Source organism: Diadema setosum, unplaced genomic scaffold (assembly GCF_964275005.1).
Source record: "Diadema setosum unplaced genomic scaffold, eeDiaSeto1 scaffold_54, whole genome shotgun sequence".
In the NCBI taxonomy this organism is placed as follows: Eukaryota; Metazoa; Echinodermata; class Echinoidea; order Diadematoida; family Diadematidae; genus Diadema; species Diadema setosum.
The window spans coordinates 84,846-105,793 of record NW_027307680.1 but is presented as its reverse complement, the minus strand read 5'-3'; the positions used below and the strand labels follow the sequence as shown (position 1 = coordinate 105,793).

The 20,948-nt window shown below is 36.8% G+C and overlaps 1 pseudogene; it reads left to right on the top strand.

Moving 5' to 3' along the window:
* The window catches only part of LOC140245897 (uncharacterized), a 96,026-nt pseudogene that overhangs the window by 63,914 nt on the left and 11,164 nt on the right, over positions 1 to 20,948 (top strand).

The following is a 20,948-nucleotide window of genomic DNA, read 5'->3' as shown; positions in this document are numbered from 1 at the left end:
TTATGAATCATCAGATGTCAGGTTCTTTCATGTAATTTCGACCTTTACCCACAAGTATGGATATTGGTAATCAGTATAGCATCACTGAATTCAGCGAACTGTCTAAGACACATCCAAATACATTATTTTCTTTATTGCACATTAATTGTAGAAGTTTGAATAGGAACTACAATGAGATTGAAGCTATGTTGAGTCAGATTGACTGTCCATTCAAGGTTATAGCACTTACAGAAACTTGGCTTAGTGACAATGCTCTACCTCCTCATATGTTCCATGGTTATACATTTGTTGGATCAGAACGTGAGCATAAAAGACGAGGGGGTGTTGGATTATGTGTTAATAATCAATTGTCTTTTAAAGTCAGACCAGATTTAAGTATGTTTGGAAATGTATGTGAAACGCTTTTTATTGAAATACCAAAACCAAATAAAAGTTTGCTTGTAGGGGTTTGTTATCGGCCTCCTAATCAATCTGTATTAGAATTTAATGAAAAATTAGGAGAGTCTCTGAATATTATTGATAAAGAGGGAAAAGATTGTGTTATACTTGGTGATTTCAATGTTGATTTAAATAAAGTTGATAGTTGTAATATTGCAAGTGAATTTTTAGAAATATTAGTATCATATTCATATGAACCTCTGATTGAAAGTTCGACAAGAATTACAGAAACTTCCAAAAGTTTGATTGATAATATTTTTGTGAATAGCGTATGTAATGTATCATCTGGTTCTATTGTCTGTGACATTTCAGATCATTTTCCTGTATTTTGTTTTCTAAATTATTCATTTGTATTGCAGAGGAAATCAAGTTATATTAATAAACGTATCATAAATGAAGACAATATTTGTTTATTCTTGGAGAAAATGGATAAAGCTGATTTTAAAATTTTATCTGATGCTGATAAGATATCTTCTACATGTACTGATCAAAATGTTCTGTATGATATATTTGTCGATATTGTTTTGAACATATACAATCAGTGTTTTCCATACAAGAAAGTTTGCATTAAGAGCAATAAAAATGAATGGTTTGATGAAAATCTAAGAAAAATGTATCAAAAGAAGAATATATTATACAGGAAATTTGTAACTAATCCAACTGAATATCGTAAAAATGTTTATGTGACTTACAAGAACAAGTATACAAATGCTGTTAGAAATACCAAGAAAAGGTTTTATACTCAAAAGTTTTTGAATGTGAAAGGAAATAGTACTGGAACATGGAAATTAATTAACAACATACTTGCTAAGAAAAAAGCTACGGTATCTGAAGATGTTGAATTTAAAGATGACTCTGGTATGATTTATAGTCAAGAGGAAATTGCTGAAAAATTTAATCTATATTTTGTGGATATAGGTAAAAAATATCACTTAGTTTTGCAAATACTGATTTATCTGTTCATTCTTACCTCAAAGGTTCATATATTAGGTCACTTTTTCTGAAGCCAGTAACAGAAAAGGAGATTATTGATATTGTATTAAGTTTTAAAAATGGTAAATCTCCTGGTTATGATTTTATAGATATCAAAGTTATTAAAAGAGCAATTCATGTTTTATGTAAACCTTTGAGTATTCTGATTGATTATTTTTTTGAAAAAGGGGTCTTTCCTGATGCAGGCAAGGTATCAAAGGTTATTCCTGTATATAAAAGTGGTGCAAAAGATGATTTTACCAACTATCGTCCAATTTCATTGTTAACATGTTTTGCTAAAATTTTTGAAAAATGTATAAGTGTGCGCTTATTGCAATTTTTAGATAAAAATGAAGTTCTGTTTAAGAAGCAATTTGGTTTTTGAGAAAAACACTCTACTCTTTTAGCAGCTTGTGATTTTTTATGTAATTTAAATCTTGCCTTAGAACAGAAAGAATCTTTATTGGGTGTATTCTTAGACCTTAAAAAGGCATTTGACAGTATTGATCATGAAATTTTGTTGTGTAAGTTTTATTTTTACGGTATAAGGGGGTCACCATTACAGCTGATTAAAAGTTATTTAGAAAACAGACAACAATTTACTACCTATAATTCATTTTCTTCGCAAATGCAAACAATATCTTGCGGTGTTCCGCAGGGTTCAATTTTGGGCCCTATTTTATTTCTCATTTATATAAATGATTTGCCTGCTGCCTCATCTGTATTGCAATTTTTGATGTTTGCTGATGATACCAACATATTTTTGAAGCATAAAGATATCAATCAAGCGGAAGATTTGATGAATATTGAATTGGCTAAAGTTAATGATTGGTTTTCTGTAAATAAATTAGTTTTGAATGTCACTAAAACACATTTTATGAAATTTGATAATAGTAATTCAATTAATGTTGACACAGATTTATATATAAATGATACAAAGATAGAACACGTGAGGTCTGTAAAGTTCTTGGGAATTTTTCTTGATGAAGAAATGAAATGGAAAAGCCATGTTGCTCAAATTCTTAGCAAGGTTTCAAGAAATGTTGGTATCATGGGCAAGTTGAGAGATTGTCTACCTCAGAATATATTATTGTTGCTGTACAATACATTGGTACTCCCTCATCTTAATTACTGTATTATACTTTGGGGCAAGTGCAATAAGTATCTCTTAAAGCGATTACATAAGCTGCAAAAAAGAGCTGTTAGAGTAATAACAAAGTCATCATTTCTGTCTCATTCTAGACCATTGTTTATTAGATTGAATATTTTACCAATATATCAACTCTATGAGTATAATCTTGCCATATTTATGTTTTTATATAGCAAAGAATTATTACCAGAGTTATTTAGTTCATTATTTGTAAAGAATATTGATATTCATAATTATAATAAAAGATCAAAATTTCATATTCGAGTTCCATATGGACGAACTAAATTTTCACATTCATTTATAACTTATCAAGGACCAAAATTGTGGAATGATTTACCAAGTAGTATAAAAGATTGTTTAACGTTGAATTCATTTAAAAGAAAATTGAAAAAGAACCTGTTGACAAAAATTTCATAGAATCTGTAGAGTTTTCTGTATCTGTAATGATATCTTAATTTGTTTGATTTTTAAAGTGTATCCGGTTAAATGACATCTAGATACCCCCCCCCCCCACACACACACACTGCAATACTCTCTTTTATTTCAGTACTCTTTGGGGATCTTACTTATAAGTTTTATGGAATCTCCATGAAAACTTCTCATGATCCCTCCACAAATCATCTATTATGTTGTTATTTCCTTTCTTTGTAATTCACTTTGTGTTTGTTGAAACACCTTTTGGTGAATATGGTATCTTATGTGTACTGTTCTTTTACTTTGTATGTTTATTGTTTGATGTTTATTATATCACATTTTATGTATCCTTTGTATCTTTTTAATGATTATGTGGAAATAAAGTTGAATTGAATTGAATTGAATAATTATGTACTAAAAACTATTTTTTATGGGTGGAATTGCCTCAATGTTTTGCCTTTCAAGTCACGTTTCTACCTTTGACTTCTGATGATCTCAGATGACCTATGATGAGGTCAATGACCTCAAAATATCAGAACATTGATATTTGGTGCAATTGGTTGATGACAAACATGATTAAGACGTCATATTCATTTGCATTACAATTGAATTGTTTTCCTATTCCACAGAGCGAGAGAAATTACTCATGTGTCTCTACCTTTGGCCTCTGAGGAAGGTGACAGGTCAATGACCTCAAAATATCAGAATATTGATATTCGATGTATAGTCAATGGTCAACTTATACCTGATGTACAATCATGCATTATGCTATTAGCATTATGCTATAATAGAAGAATCTTGTCATTCCATGGAACATTGGTCATTACCCTGTGCATTATTTGATGAGAGGTCACTGACATTTTATAATATCAGAATTTGTGTAGGCTTACCTGTGTTGATGTTTGGCTTCATTGGTTTAATAGTAAATGCTTAATCATGTACAAATCACGTCGAGACGTTTTGATCAAAGTATATGCATATTCCACAGACTATTGGTTGATAGTAACAGGTCTCTGGAATGTGAGACGTCAATTACTTCAGAAATAAAGCTTAAGTGTCTTGAGTGATGACAGTGACCTCAAATATAAATTTTATGTTTGGGTTAGTTATGCAGACTAGCAAATATAGGCAAATATGGCCATTATCTCAACACTCGAGGAAAACAAGGTCCACGAGACTGATCAGAGCGTTTAATCTATTCAGTGTAGGTCTCATAGACCTTCCCCCCCCCCCCATGTGTCGGACTCATTATGGGACTGGTTTGCCTACAGTGTCAAGCTCATGGGCAATATTTGCATAGTTTCCAGCTGGTGGGCCTGTATTGGCCAGTGTCAAGCTTGTGGGTTGTTACAGTATGACTGCGATGAATGACTCCTGGTCCTGGAGTATACAATCCACACCTGCGATATCATGGACGGTGTGAAAACTTCGCCATTCTGTGAGGCCCAACTAAGGGTTGGGTTGGGTCTATGAGGATATGATGCTTTGTTATAAGAATTAGGTCTGAGATATCTGGGTTTTTTTATGTTTGTTTTGACCATCCGGCATGGATCTCCAAAAGAAAAGAATGATAATGTGTTAGACCCAGCCTTCACCGTGTTTTTTTTTTTCAGTAGATTTTGATACTACAGTGCAGTTGAGAAAAAAAAAAAAAAAAACCTCTCATTGTCCTAGGTGGAAGTCAAAATTGAACAATGTGTGGAATACTCTGCATACAATTTTAGACATACACACACAAAATGCATTTTTTTTTTTTTTGGTATATTATTTCATAAACAGCTGGCCATTACAAACCAATGAGACCAGACATCAATATTCTTACATTTCGATGCATATCTTTCAATATCCTCCAGAGGTCAGAGGATAATCGCTAATATTCATGTGAAGTGAGTACACGCCTCTAGAGTTGCTCACTTTTATTGCTATAGAAATACACAATATGTTCATCATGTCAATCATTAAGTAATGTATCAGTTTCATTTTCAGTCTTGGATTATTTTTTTCTACATGTACAAATAAAATCATAGCAAAGTGAACAACTCTCACATCAAAATATAAGCGAGAATACTAAAAAAGAAATAGATATAGAAATATAGAAATATATCATCTTAAGGTATACAGGTGAAGGAAATCACCTTATTGATAAACAATTTACTTGACTGGGATAGTGACCACTGAACAATACTATTTCTTACACTTCTATCTTCTTTTCAGCAAGTGGAATAAAACACATGCACATACCGGGGCATCAGTTTGGAGGAGGGGTGGGGTGGTGGCAGGGATAGTTGACCCCCAACCCAATAAATTGTGAGATGTGTTTTGTTTTGTTTTGTTTTGTTTTGTTTTGTTTTGCTGCCCAAGTTTTTCGCTTTTAACGTGCATCAGATTGTTGAAATTTAATTCTGAAATGCAAAATCTTCCTTCTGTGAGAGGGGATATCTCCTTCCAATAGACTCCTTCCCCTGCTTGGTTCCTCCCACAGATATAACATACTTTGGGGATTGATAATTTCACTAATTCTATGAAAAATGTTTTTAAGAGATATTTTAATTTGAATTCCAAACATGAAAAGGCTTTCCTATATATGCACGAGTGTTCATCATGGAGGGCAAGAGGCAGTTGCCCCGCTTCCCGAGAAAATATTGGAAGGGGAGTGGCGGGGACACAAAACTTTGCCTCCAAGTATTTCCTGAGATGCGGATTTTGTTTTTACTTTTTGATAGAAAATGAATTGTCTGAGCATTTCATCTATAGTATGCACCAGATTAAAAGGCAACATTTCCTTTGCATACCCCCTCCCCCAAACTATCTTTCGTTAGGTCCCCTTCCATAGACACTTAGTGCTTTTGAGATTAACCATTTTTGTTTCTTTACCATCAAAAACTTTGTACTAGACCTTTAATTTCAGTTCCAACAAATTAAAGAAAATCCCTCTCTTGTTGGAGGGGGTAGGGTATCCTGTTTCAATTAACCCTTCCCTCTTCGGTTTCTACCCTTACATTCAGTACACTCCTTTTACTGATAATTTCCCAAATATTCCATCATAAATGTGTAAACAAGATTTTTTTTTTAATTTCTATTCTTAATGCAAAAGCCCCTCGCGTGGGAAGGGTTAGGGGACAGCCCCTTTCATACCCTCCTCTCGCTATATCAACCTCCCCTCCATGCATTGATTATGGCTACACATTTGGGGATGGACTTTTTTTTTTTCAAAATGGTAGTTCAGCCAAGAGTGGCACGGAATCATAGAATTGCAAACAAAAAGAATATAAAAGCTCCATAATGTGGGAGAGGGATACTCCCACCCACATCCTTCTCTCGATTGGTCTCCCTCCATATAAATTATGGCTGACTTACTACACCTCTCTGATACAAATTTCGAGATATTCCTTCAAAAGTGCATGTTTGCTAGATCGTTGAATCTTATTTCTCAAAATACAAGAGCTCTCTCGAATGGGAGTGGAATACCCTACCCTCTCCAACGCTGCCCTTGCTGGGTTCCCATCAATATAGACTTAGTACACTTTGGCGATCCATAATTTTCCAAATATTCCCCAAAACGTATACATGAGATTCTAAAAATTGAAAAACTTTGTCTTCGGGAGGGGGGGGGGCTGAGATGCGCCCACACCCCATCAACTTCCATAAAAGTGATGATGCACACGTTGAACAAGAGCTGCACTAAATCACTAATTTCACGGCTGAAACCGCAAAAATCCAACTCCCACCCACACCCTCCCCCCTCTGCTCCACTCCTTTGCAACATGGACTTATGCTTACACATATTTTCCAAGTCCCCCCCCCCACCTGAAAACAGATCGACACCGCTTGCTCTGTGCACATACCCGATGTAAATAATTACCTGAAAAGTTCTGCGGAATGAGTAGCCACTTTTTTTTTTGGTAACAGAAATGTATGGTTTGTAAGCCCTACATTATAAACAATTAACTATTAACTCTCGCAATATCATTATTAATATCCACACATTTCATTTGAGGTCTTTGACCTTGTGTTATTTTCATAGGTGAAAGGTAATGGCTCGTTAATAAGCAGGGCCTACGAGTGCTCTCTAGAACAACATTTTTACCATCAATGATGCCAAACTTTTCTAATACCTTGAGGTCATTGACCTCTCGAGATCATCAGAGGTCAAAGGCAGAAACTTGTCTGCGTGCCTTGGAATATGAAGACAATGTCATTGTAAAACAGATATGCTTGTCTTATACATCTTTACTATGTTTATCACCAACCAATGATGTCATAGTTCAATATTCTGATATTCTGAGGTCATTGACCTCTCAAGGTCATCAGAGGTCAAAGGTAGAAACCTGTCTGCTCTTTAGAGTATGAAGACAATTTCATTGTAAGACAGATATGCTTGTTTTGTACATTGTACATCTGAACAATGTTTATTATTAACCAATGATATCATAGATCAATATTATATTTTGAGGTCATTGACCTCTAAAGGTCATCAGAGGTCAAAGGTAAAAACCTGTCAATGCTCTGTGGAATCAGAAAATGGTTTCCCTGAAGTATAGATGCATATGTTTAACGCATCATAACCACATTTATCAGTCAAAAATGTCTCAAAACATCGATATTCTGATATTTAAAGTTCATTGACCTCTGGAGGTCATCAGCGGTCAAAGGTAAAAACCTGTCAGTGCTCTGTTGAATCAGAAAATAATTTCTCTGTAATAAAATGCATGTTTAGTGCAACATAACCACATCTATCCACAAATGTCTCCAAATATCAATATTCTGATATCTAAAGTTCATTGACCTCTGGAGGTCATCAGAGGTCAAATCAGACTTACCTCCCGATCTTAAAATAAATTTTATGCTATGAACTTACACTGATGAAAGTTTCATGCTTTAGTCAAATTTTGCACAATTCTCGTGATTTTGAGGGCTTAACCGCTCTACTAATAGTCTCCCCGAAGAACTTGATATCATTTTTCAACCTTTTATTGTGCTACATAGCTGGAATCAATCAGACACATTGGACACATTGGACACATTGGACACATTGGAGGAGGCATCTCGGCTAACGCATCAGAGGCCTACGCCAAGACTATCTGCACCATGCCAAACATTACGACTCTGACGCTAGAGGGAGTCAGCTTAGCAGCCGGTTTCTTTGTCACCCTAGAGGAATCAGCATCAGGAGCAAGGGTATTTCATTTTGTATTCGTTATTCTCCAATGTAAATCCGTACTGAGGGGAGGAGAGGGGGGGGGGGGTGACCAGCAATAGTCACCACATATTAGCACAAATTGTAGCCCATGACAACAGCATACAATCAAATGAAATTAAATATATAAAATGGCAATATAAATATTTATTTCTCTGTAAGGGATTATGTAGTACACACTTCCTTATTGCTGTTGGTGAGTGGAGGATGCATCTTTACCCACCCCACCCCCCCCCCCCCCCGGTTTTAGGCCCTTCGCACGTAATGACAAAGTGGGGAAAAACATGTTGACTAAATGGCAATTGCCCCATTATTATTATGTATTTTGGTCATTACACAGAACGATAATTAGCCAAACTGGGCATTAGACCACGTGAGGATTGAACCGAATTAGAAAAACTTGAAAATGGACCAAATGTGTTTAGCTGTAGTGGTGTTAGATGAACTGGGAATTGTACCACCTGATATTTAGACGAAGTAGCAGTAGACCTAACATCCTCTTCCAAATGTGTTAGTCTTGTAAGTATGCCAAAGCCAGATTTTTGGTTCAGCCTTGTTTTGCCATCTGCCCGATGTTTTTTGATGGTTTTGCCCTATTTCGAGGGTGCTGAATCCGAATCTGCATGATGCAACTCTTGCATCCTTGAGGGTTTTGAGCCCCCAAAACGGCTGCCAAAACCGGAGATTCCTACGTATTTCCATCTGAATTGAGAAAAATTGAAATCAATTGGTGGTTTTACCTTATTTCGAGGGTGCTGAATCTGAATCTGGATGATACAACTCTTCCTTCTTTGGGGGTATTGGCATTTTCAAGATGGCCGCCAAAATGGCCACCAAAACTGGAAATTCCTACGTATATATATCTGTATCATAAAAACTGAAAAAAAAAACTTTTGGTTTTACCCTATTTCGAGAGTGCTGAATCCGAATCTAGATGATGCACCTCTTGCATCCTTAAACCCACTACCTGTTGACTTTTTATCAGGGCGATTGTGTTATAAATCAAGACAAGAAGTTATACTGAATACGAATTCTTTACATTTTTTTAGTCTAACATTGAACAAAAATTGTTTTAGAAAGGCCTCAAAATGGGTGGATTTCCCCTCACTCACGGCTTTGGAGTTCGTCTAGAATTCAGCCACTAATCTGATGACGTCACACGTTGAATGACACATTCCCCTGGCGTAAACGCGCCGGCTGTTTGCATATGAGTTTGCACCCATTTTCAGTCACGGTGAACGAAGTTCAAGCAATCTGATAATTTTATTGACGCAAAATGGCCTTAGACGATCTCGACATCAGTGTTGAAGTCGATGAGGATGAAGACAAGAGTAATCTTGAAACCAGGAGTGATGACAGCGACAAATATGATGGAGATTTGGAGGAGTTAGGGGATGTGAAAGACGGTGTGCTAGCGGCAGAAGTAAGCGGTGGTGCCGCAGCCCGGCCAAGCTAAGGTATCAGCATTCGCCTGCTACCCGGTAGGCCGGGGTTGAGGCAGACGAGACGGGACAGCTAGACAAACGGGCGATTATGTAGGGCCTACTTTCGTATAAATATATCCATGTAGACATCTCAAATGGCGTAGAACAAAATTACATCAAAATCACAGGGCATACTCAAATAACTTGTACATTTATTAATTACTTAATTATTCCAATTACTCACGTGAATTTGAACGAAATCGTATGAGGGAAAGCGCCGCTCAATACAAGCTCGGTCTTCGCAACAGGTCGCGGCGTACGCTGCCCGCACCATCTAACATGTTAGAATTTAAGTTGGCTTTAACGTTAGACCTGTTCTACTGACGGTGTGAGAGATACCAAAGATCCTAAATAGTGATTCTGCCACTCTTGGTTGGAATACAGAATTCATTTGCCATCTTCTTAAATAGGGTTATCACATTAGACGGATCTGTCTTTTCTTGTTGGGCTTCTTATCTAACGATAGTAGGCCAAACAGTGATAGTACTAACGTTAATAAACATGGTCATTCCCGAGCGAGGAGGCCTAGCTAGCTGCCAATAGAGACAATCTTCTCGTATTCATTGCCATGCAGAGATGTCTAGCCAAAACGGCCTTATAAGGGCATTTCAGCCTCTCTGAATCAGCTTTAGTTGAACATCTAAGCCTACTTAATTGATGTTTGACTTACCGATTTTATTAATTATTCCGAAAAAGTGTGTGTGTGTTTTTCTTGCACAGATCTCACAGCTGCCTTCCACAATCCACACATCTTCAGCGTCTTCTTGAAAATCTACGACGGATTTACAAAAAAACTTGCAAATAGCATCTTCATGGTGATATAATCTTAATTGCGTTAAAATTCAATTCATTTATTCAAGTTCATTTATTTTCATACTTCTCATTTATGAACATTACAACAGAAATGATAATACAAGTTTGTTTGTTTTTTTTTTACCTTGTAAACAATGTGCACAAAACAAACAATAAGTGACTCTGCACCACAAAACAAACAAAAAGTGGCCAGACAGGAAATTTTAGTTAAGAGCATATTCTGAAAGAGCAGACTTTAAGCTTTAAAATAATGTATTACTCGAATCAGATGGACTCTCCTAACCTATCTAAATATCGGAAAGAAAGCACACACTCAGGAAAAGTGTGAACTGAGAAGAGAGGCTCTGAAATACAGTGTCTATTCAAGCGCTTAATCTAAGCCGTACTGGTTGTGCGATGAATGGGACAAAAACGTGATGTAAACCACCGGAGTAACAACAATAAAAGCATTATCAGATTAAAGTGAAATCAACCATGCCTTATAAAAACATTCTGTCCTTAACTGATGCCCACTTTCAAAGTAGTAGCATTATGCTTTCAAAAGTTATAGGAGTTGAAAGTAAAGAGTGTGTACAAGGTTTTTAAGAAATGAAAAGGGGACTCTAAAGACGCACTTAATCACACATTTCTGCCAAAAAAAAATGTTTGAGATAAACTGCTAAAAAACACACTTTCCTGCCCGTTTTATGATTCCAAATTTTAGCATAATGTAGAAGAAGAATTGCTCTTTCAGAAAATATGAAAAGTCAAGATCAGCTCGGTTATTTTTATTTTTTTTTATTTTCAGTCCTCACAAAAAAAAAAAAATCAGTGAGTGCGACTTTTTGTTTGTTTTGTGATGCACGGTCATGCATATACATGGCGAAAACACAGTAATTACGTGTAATGATAACTGGTCAAAATCGAAATGGGATTGATCAAAGAGAAGTATGACGGGACCAACATAAAAGCTAGTTTGTTTGGCTGTAAGCCCCGAGTAATCAGTGAAAAAGAAACGGAGAACGGATAGAAGATAAGACTAGGTGATTTAATGGTGCCAAATAAGAAAATCGGGGCATGCCTATGTGATAAAAAAGAAGAAGACGGAAAAAAAAATATACTAAAAAATGTGAACCATTAATGTGACCGAGCTATCATTGGTTTACGGAGTAGAACATGGTTTGCATATAAAGAATACTTTGGTGTGTACACTATAAACTGTTGTTGCATTAGAACTATCGCAAGGATATGATCAGTAGGACACAAAAAGTAACATGTACAGCTATTAAGGCATTTCGTGCCTGCCGTCAAGCTCTAGGTAGAAAGCGAGAGAGAGGTAGAGGGAAAGAGGAAGAGAGGGAAACGAAATACAAGGTGAAATTGCTAATGATGAATTCGGAGAGCCTGCAATGACGGCAAGACCCAAAATGGAATCTGCAGCTTGTTGACAAGAATGTTTGATCACATAATAACATACCACAATTTTACATAAGACAATACAATTATTCAGTGTCTGCAAGATATGCACTCAATAAAGACTCTTTTAATTTGCGTTTAAAGGAATATAAAGACGAGCAGCTTGTTATTTCGGGGAGAGGTCATTCCAGTATCTAGGGCCCGTACACATTATCGTTTTTTTTTAGCGAAAATTGTTCGAGTACGTGGAAGGTGAAATGCGTCACTTTGGCGGGTAGGATAATTATGAACATGCGAGTAAAACATCCGGTAACTCAGTAACTCATTGGCAGAAAATTTATACATATTCATGCCGACGTTGTAACTGAACAGATCTGATGTTTTCAATATTTCATTTTTTTTAATCAATCATTCGTGTGGGACAAATGTCCGACATGGTTGATATTTCTGATGGCGCGTTTTTTAATACGGAACAGTATGTCAAGAAGATTTCTAGTTGCATTCCCCCACACAAGAATACCATAATTCAGTTACGGAGTAATCAAAGTAGAATAAAGATTAAGCAGAATTTGACTTGGAAAAACATTCTTACGCGGCGTTCTGCGTTCGCAGAGATTCCAACCCAAAGCACCTTCTGATCTGGAGATTCTCCCGCCTGAAACCCCTAGCAAACGGGAGATTCCAAGTTGATGTCTGCGAAGCGCGAAATTCCCAGGTTCTAGATGCTCTCTAGTGCTATAGCTAAGGTTTATTTTTTCAATATACAATAGCAATAAGTAAGAAATCCTTTCCAACGGGAGACACAGAGCCAGGGCGTTAGAAATTAAATCATAAGCGGGAGAACGGGAGATTTTGCAAAAATGGGTTTTCGGCGGGAGATCCTCCGTCGAAAACGGGAGAGTTGGAGTCTCTGCGTTTGGGCTGTGTTTCGGAGTTAGCAGACTCTATTTTTAATAGGCATAAACGTTATATGCAGGCCTAGCTAAGTATCTTTTGTAACTTAGCCCGGCCCAGTCGCTGTAGTGTAAAAACGTGACAGCCATGCTCCGGCCCCGCACGGCGTCTGGAATTCGGGCTAGCCCATGGGCCATTGCTATGCCAAATTTCTAATTGTAAAGTGTTAGGCCTAACATGTTATTATTAGATCTGGATCTACTGTACCTGGAAAACATTACACAAGATAGCAGCTTCGATCAAATTCGATCTAACATTAACGTTAGGATCTAGCTAACCGTTAAAGGTTAATCACTGACTGAAAACGAAAACTGAGTGATGAATCTAACTTGATTTTGTACCGACTGTCATCTAAAAATGAGATAAAACCACATCAAAACTAACAATCTTACGTATTCTCCTAAATTGTGATGACTGCCATGGCGAAAATGGAATTGACAGTGACACGTTTCCAGTCCACTTGAGACAAAATTAATGCCTAACGTTACCGGGTGCCGTTCATTTGATGGGTGTGATACTGGTGATGCATAGATGTGTAAGTGTCTACGTACTGGCCGTCTGCTGCTGCTAGCTATATGGCCCATTCTCAGTAAAAGCGTTCAAATACGGAATTTTGGTGTCGCCGACATTCCATGACAGTTTGCGGTTCCCTGAAACCTATTAGATACTATTTAAGTGTTTATAATATATCACGAGGACTTTATTTGTTAAAAATAAACACGATCAAATGCGGTTGTCTGCCTTTTTGTATAAAATTTTGCTGTTAAACTTCGTTAAGACCCCCAAAACGCAGTGTCGCCGGCTATTTCAGAATTATGTTTTATTGCTCCTCTCCGTCCACAAACACACTTTCCAAATATCATTTTCATGGACGATGAGCATATCATATGTGCTAATCACAATACTCAAAAAGTTCCAAAATTTTTATTGACTTCTTTTTTTATAGCCTTTTGAAACCTGTCGCCAAATTCACCGCCAGATACGTTACCAGTTTCTTTAGTGTTACAGCATTGGGAAAATAAGACTATGCAATGACCCTGTGTATATGGAACCCTGAGGATATACTTCATACACTGCAAGTACTTAGATTTTTTGTGCAACAGCTCTTTATTTAGAATACGGTATAATGTTTGAAATATCGGTTTTCTACACTTTTATTTGGACAGATACGTTACATACTTTTCACGCCACCCACTGCGACAGATATTGCAATGTCAGACAAATTGTATATTATACATTACTCCTCGGAATGACGCATCGATTCAACATTAAAGTTTAGTACAAGTGAGAAATATTTGGTAGATATCGCTCTCATAATAATATGATCGACCATATACGTTACCACAGATACGTTACCCCAGATACGTGACCGAATTTTGCTCATTGGTCTTGTGCTTTCTGGGGATCAAATCTGGTCAAAATTCATCCCTACACATTACATGCTTCGTTTTGTTGGACCTCAGGATTATATTCTTACACCAAAAGGACAGAGAGGTGAAAAAGAGCAACACTTCCACATGATTTTTCTTTGCGCGTCAGTGTCTCACAACTTAATGCCAAGTTTTCCGACAGATACGTTACCACATAATCAAAATGCTGAAAAGAAATTGTAAATGTTTTTACAAACAAATCGTTGTGTGCTCGTAAACTCCAAAGTTCTATTCTATAAAACCCAGCCACTTTCATATTCTATGCAACAACTTTGAACGTTTATTTTACAAGACGAAGCTAAGATTCAGCATATCAGTTTTTTGCTTTTCAGATTTAGCAGATACGTTACGTATAATTCATGGCACCCACGGTGACAAATAATGTTATGTAAAACAAAGTGTTCATAAAACAATTCTGCATAGAATGACGCTTCCATAAAAAATTAAAGTTATGTTCAAATGAAGAATATTCAGTAGAAATCGCTCTGTAACTTCACCGACAGATTCATTTACGGTACGCCAGATACGTTACCAAACTTTGAAAGAGTAAAAAGTAGTTTATGAAACTCTTCCGAGAAAAGTTTCAGTGTTCTGTTGCATATTTATTCTAGTGTTTTTCAACATATGAATAACTACTCAAGATTCATTGATAAGTTGAACAATTATTTATTCATTTTCATTAAAAGGATGAGCCAAATACGTTACCATAGGTCAAACAACTGTTTAGCATATCGAGTTCATAGAGACTGTACCTACTTCCTTCTAAGTGCCTGCAAAAATATATTTTTCAAACCTTGTTTGCATTATCCATCAAAACTTAATGAATATTTACAGTCACATGGCTAAATACATTCAGACGTAAGATGAGAATATTCTGTGAATGAAGAACTCAGCTTTCACATTTAGGGCTCTTTTCCACTACATTTCATAGTTTAAATATTACGTACAATGTTTAAAATGGTTAATTTGGGCTTACATCATTCATTTTTACATCAATTCATGAGGTAAATAATTAAACAGGTGATATTTATTAATTCATACACAACTAAAATTATTACTTATATTTTACCAGATACGTTACCAAAGGTGATTCGATGTTTTTCAATAGTTATTTCATCAGGAAAGCAATTCATATTTGTTTCCTGTGGAAATTCCAGATCGTATCGTTCCCTTTGCATGATTTGTGGGATTCGAAACTTTATTTGTAAGCGAAATTTGGTAAAAATACAAAGTGAATCTTAAGGTTATATTTCATTTCAGCATAAAGCATATTTCAACCTACCACACAGAAATAATTTCTACCAATTAGCAAGGGATGACAACATCTTTACCTCTTGAAAAACCCCAATATCTTTAGGGGGGACAGATGTCTTTTCCTGAACAGAAATCGGATCAAAACAATAAATCTAATTCAGAGTTAGGAGTCCATTACAACATGTAAATTTGCGGTAACGTATCTGATTGGTGATCAAAAATCATATATGATGCTCTATTTCAATTCATTTTTACTCAATGAATGGCCATCGTTTAGAATGTTCCACTTTTTGTTTCGTATTTGACCGGTTTTGAAGTTTCCGAAAACACATCTTTGAATGTATTACTTTGTGGTTGATTTTTCGGTTTTACTCACATGGAATTGAACACTTAATCTGAGAATGGCCCATATGCATGCAGGCACTCTCCTGACGATGCCGCTGTGGTGGTGGTAAAATAGGTTTGCATAGGCGCAGGCTGGCAGCACAGGGCCAAATATAGCCGCGGCGCGTGCCGCGGCGGTTACATAGTCCTACAGCGCAGTACTAGTATGTGTACGTTTACGCGTACGCATATCTGATCGAGCGCTAAAATTGGATCGTGGCAGCTGTCAGTTGGCACGCAGCCAAGAGAAGTCATTAGTCTACGATAAAAACAATATGTACTTTTTATTATCACAGCAGTAGAAACACATACAATATTTTTGTACCAATACCACAGTTTTGGTTTAAACTTACATCTGGCATTCGAATATACAGCAAGGGGAAAAATGAAAGTGGACCTAAAGATATTGTTTGACCTGCAAGAGTACCACAAAGGCACTCTGGGACTGGGTCGCATACTAGCAAATGGTGACGAACGGAACCATTTCGATTGGGAACCATTTATAGGTGCTCATCGGAACCATTTTGCGAGAGCCATCTGATGAGAACCATTTTGGAGCCGACGAGAACCATTTGAGAACTTTCTTTTTTCTTAGAGTGTAAAACAACCATTTTTTTTTCAATTATTCATGATTCAGACAGAAATACATAAGAATTTTCCGATTTTAGCGGCCATCTTGAATAGTTTGAAACCCTAAGGGATGTGAGAATTGCATCATGCAGATTTGGATTCACCACCCTCGAATTAAGGTAAAACCACTAATTGTTTTCAATTTTTCATGATTCAGACGAAAATACATAGGAATTTCCGGTTTTGGCGGCCATTTTAGCGGCCATCTTGAATATGTCAAAACCCTCGAGGATGCAAGAGATGCATCATCCAGATTTGAATTCAACATACTCGAAATAGGGTAAATCTAAAAAAAAAAAAAAAAAAAAAAAAAAAAAAAAAAAAAAAAAAACGTCGGGCAGGCGGCAAAACAAGGTTCAGCCTTTGGCACCGAGTCTATGTCATTGATGATTCACTACCACTCTTCATCTCACATACATTTATAAAGTAATGAAGCTGGTATTTTTAACTTACAAAACTCCTCTACGAGTATGTCATGGTTTCACAAACGTCTCACAAAAAGACGAACAAACCCTTTTCTTTGTAAAGGTATCACTACTTAGTTAATGGTACCCATCGCAAACTCGTACCATACAGTATTATTGCAGTTGTTGTTATTGTTTATGGAGAATAATTTTACAAGATGCTAGTGAGGTTTTGTATTCAGAGCTGAACGGAAGGCTTGTGAGTCAATGTCACCTTAACAACTTTACAGTAGTGCCAATTTTTACCTTCGTTTTAATAATTATCAACTTTTCTCCCGTCCTAAGACGCTGCAAAGCTACAATCAATAATATATTACAACCATTGTAGAAGCTCGACATTAAGGTAAAGCCAAGGCCTGCATCAAAAGCACCTGTAATCTGAAACGTCGATGTGTCAGCATAATTATTAAATTTGATTTTCCATTTGTTTGTTTCTTTTTTTGTTTTTTTGTCTCGCTTTTATATGTCAGCATCTTTTCCCCAATATCAAGAAATTGTACTCATGATTCATACTTCGTGTGTTCTATCTCACTTTACGCAATAACATGCCTCTATCGTACTGGTAATTTATTCCTTCCTACTGAAAGAGAAAGTCTGAGTTATGAGGCTGAATACCAGGCACCAACTTTTTTATTCTCTCAAAATTACTGTGATATGATTATATTAAAAAGAGTTTTAGAATGAGGAATATTGATAAAAGCTTATTTGATAAACGGACAGTTTTCACATCGCATAAATAACTATGAGATTGGTGAGTTTCTTTTCGTGTGTGTGTGTATGCAGGGGAAGGGGGGATTATTGATGACTTGTTCCCACTCCATTGTCTCCAGAATAACTTGGTATTATTTCTCAACCTCTTATTGTTCTACATAGCTGGAATCAATCACACATTCGGGAGGATCGAACATCTCAGCTACTGCATCAAAGGCCTATGCAAGGAGCATCTGCACCATGCCAAACCTTACGACTCTGGATCTACAAGAGGTCAACTTAGCAGACGATTTCTTTGTCGCCCTCAAGGAATCAGCATCAGGAGCAAGAGTATTTAATATTGTATTCGTTATCCTCCAATGTAAATCCGTACCGTGGGGGTTGGGGGTGATCGGCAACAGTCACCACATAGTAACACGAATCAAAGCCAATGCGTGTACACGCGTGCCATGTGCACGTACAAAAAATAAACAACATACAATCAAATGAAATGAAATACATGAAATGGCACAATGAATACGTATTTCTCGATAAAGAATTATGTAGTATATAGTTCCATATTTCTGTTGGGGGTGCATCTCCACCACCCCCCCCCCCCCCCCCCCCCCGCGGACTTAGGCCCTTGGCACGTAACGACGAAGTGAGGGAAAACTTGTCGACTAAATGGCAGTTGCCCCATTATTATGTATTTTGGTCATTACACAGAACGATAATTAGCCAAACTGGGCATTAGGCCGCGTTAGGATTGAACCAAATGGGCATTATAAAACTTGATAGTGCACCAAATGAGTTTAGCTGTAGTGGTGTTCGATGAACTGGGAAGCATACCCATCCTGGTACTTAGACGAAGTAGCAGTAGACCCAACATCCTCTTGCAAATGTGTCATTGACAATTTACCACCACTCTGCACCTCACATACATGTAGTTATGAAGCTGGTGTTTATAAATTACAAAACTCCTCTACGAGTATGTCATAGTTTCACAAACGTCTCATTAAAAGACGAATAAACAATTTTCTTTGTAAAGGTATCACTAAGTTAATGGTACCCAAACTCAGAACATAAAGTATTGTTGCAGTTGTTGTCGTCTATGGAGAATTCTTTGACAAGAAGCTAGTGAGGTTTTGTATTCAGAGCTGAACAGGAGACTTGTGAGTCAATGTAACCTAACAACTTTACAGTAGTACCAATTTTTCCCATCGTATTAAGAATTAGTAACCTTTCTCCCGTCCTAAGACGCTGCAAAGTTACAATCAATAATACAACCATTGTAGAAGCTCGACATTATTAAAGGTAAAGCCAAGGCCTGCGTCAAAAGCACCTGCAATCTGAAACGTCGATGTGCCAGCATAATTATAAAGTTTGATTTCCCATTTGTTTGTTTCTTTGTTTGTTTTTTGTCACGCTATTGTATGTCAGCATTTTTCCCCAATATCAAGAAATTGTACTCATGATTTATACTTCGTGTGTTCTATCTCACTTTACGCAATAACATGCCTCTATCGTACTGGTAATTTATTCCTTCGAACTGAAAATTTGAACACAGAGAAAGTCTGAGTTATGAGGCTGAATACCAGGCACCAACTTTTTTATTCTCTCAAAATTACTGTGATATGATTATATTAAAAAGAGTTTTAGAATGAGGAATATTGATAAAAGCTTATTTGATAAACGGACAGTTTCCACATCGCATAAATAACTATGAGATTGGTGAGTTTCTTTTTGTGTGTGTGTGTATGCAGGGGAAGGGGGATTATTGATGACTTGTTCCCACTCCATTGTCTCCAGAATAACTTGGTATTATTTCTCAACCTCTTATTGTTCTACATAGCTGGAATCAATCAAACATTCGGAAATATGGAACATCTCAGCTACTGCATCAAAGGCCTATGCCGAGAGCATCTGCACCATGCCAAACCTTACGACTCTGAATCTACGAGAGGTCAACTTAGCAGACGATTTCTTTGTCGCCCTCAAGGAATCAGCATCAGGAGCAAGAGTATTTAATATTGTATTCGTTATCCTCCAATGTAAATCCGTATCGTTGAAAGGGGGGGGGGTGATAGGCAATAGTCTTGACATACTAACATGAATCAAAGCCAATGCGCACACGCGTGCCATGTGCACGCACAAAAAAAAAAAAAATAAACAATATACAATCAAATGAAATGAAATATATAAAATGGCAAGATGAATATTTATTTCTCTATAAAGAATTATGTAGTGTATAGTTCCTTATTTCTGTTGGTGGGGGTGCATCTCCACCCCCACCCCCGCGGCGGATTTAGGCCCTTGGCACGTAACGAGGAAGTGAGTGAAAACATGTCGAATAAACGGCAATCATTGCCCCCATTATATTATGTATTTTAGTCATTACACAAAACGATAATTAGCCAAACTGGGCATTAGGCCACGTTAGGATTGAACCACATGGGCATTAGAAAAACTTGACAGTGGACCAATTGAGTTTAGCTGTACATAGTGGTGTTCGACGAACTAAGTATACCACCTGATACTTAGACGAAGTAGCAGTAGACCTAACATCCTCTTGAAGATGTGTCATTGATAATTCACTACCACCCTGCATCTCACATACATATATAGAGTAATGAAGCTGGTGTTTATAACTTACAAAACTCCTCTACGAGTATGTCATGATATCACAAACGTCTCATTAAAAGACGAAAAAACCGTTTTTCTTTTTTAAGGTATCACTACTTAGTTAATGGTTTCCAAATTAAGACCATTCGGTATTTTTGTGGTTGTTGTTTGTGGGGGAATTCTTTTACAATAAGCCATTGAAGTTTTGTACTCACGGCTTAACAGAGGGCTTGTGAGTCAATGTCACCTTAACAACTTTACAGTAGTGCCAATTTTTACCTTCGTATCTTGAATGATTAACCTTTCTCCCGTCCTAAGACGCTGAAAACATACAGTCAATACAACCACAGCCATGACAGCAGAAGCTTTACATTTAGGTGCAGCCAAGGTCTACGCCAAAGGCACCTGTGATATGAAACGTCGACGTGTATGCATATAAAGTTTCATTTCCCATTGTTCCTTTTTTGTATTATTGTTTGCTTGTTTGTTTGTTTTTTGTCTCGCTTTTATACGTAAGCATCTTTTCCCCGGTATTAAAGGGGCTGTGAAATCCACGAATTTGAGCTCTGAGAGGGCTAAGATGTGTTAATTCTTTGATAATCTTTCACCAGTTGTTTGTAGAAAGCACCTGTAAGAGAGAAAATCCAATTTTGCTGC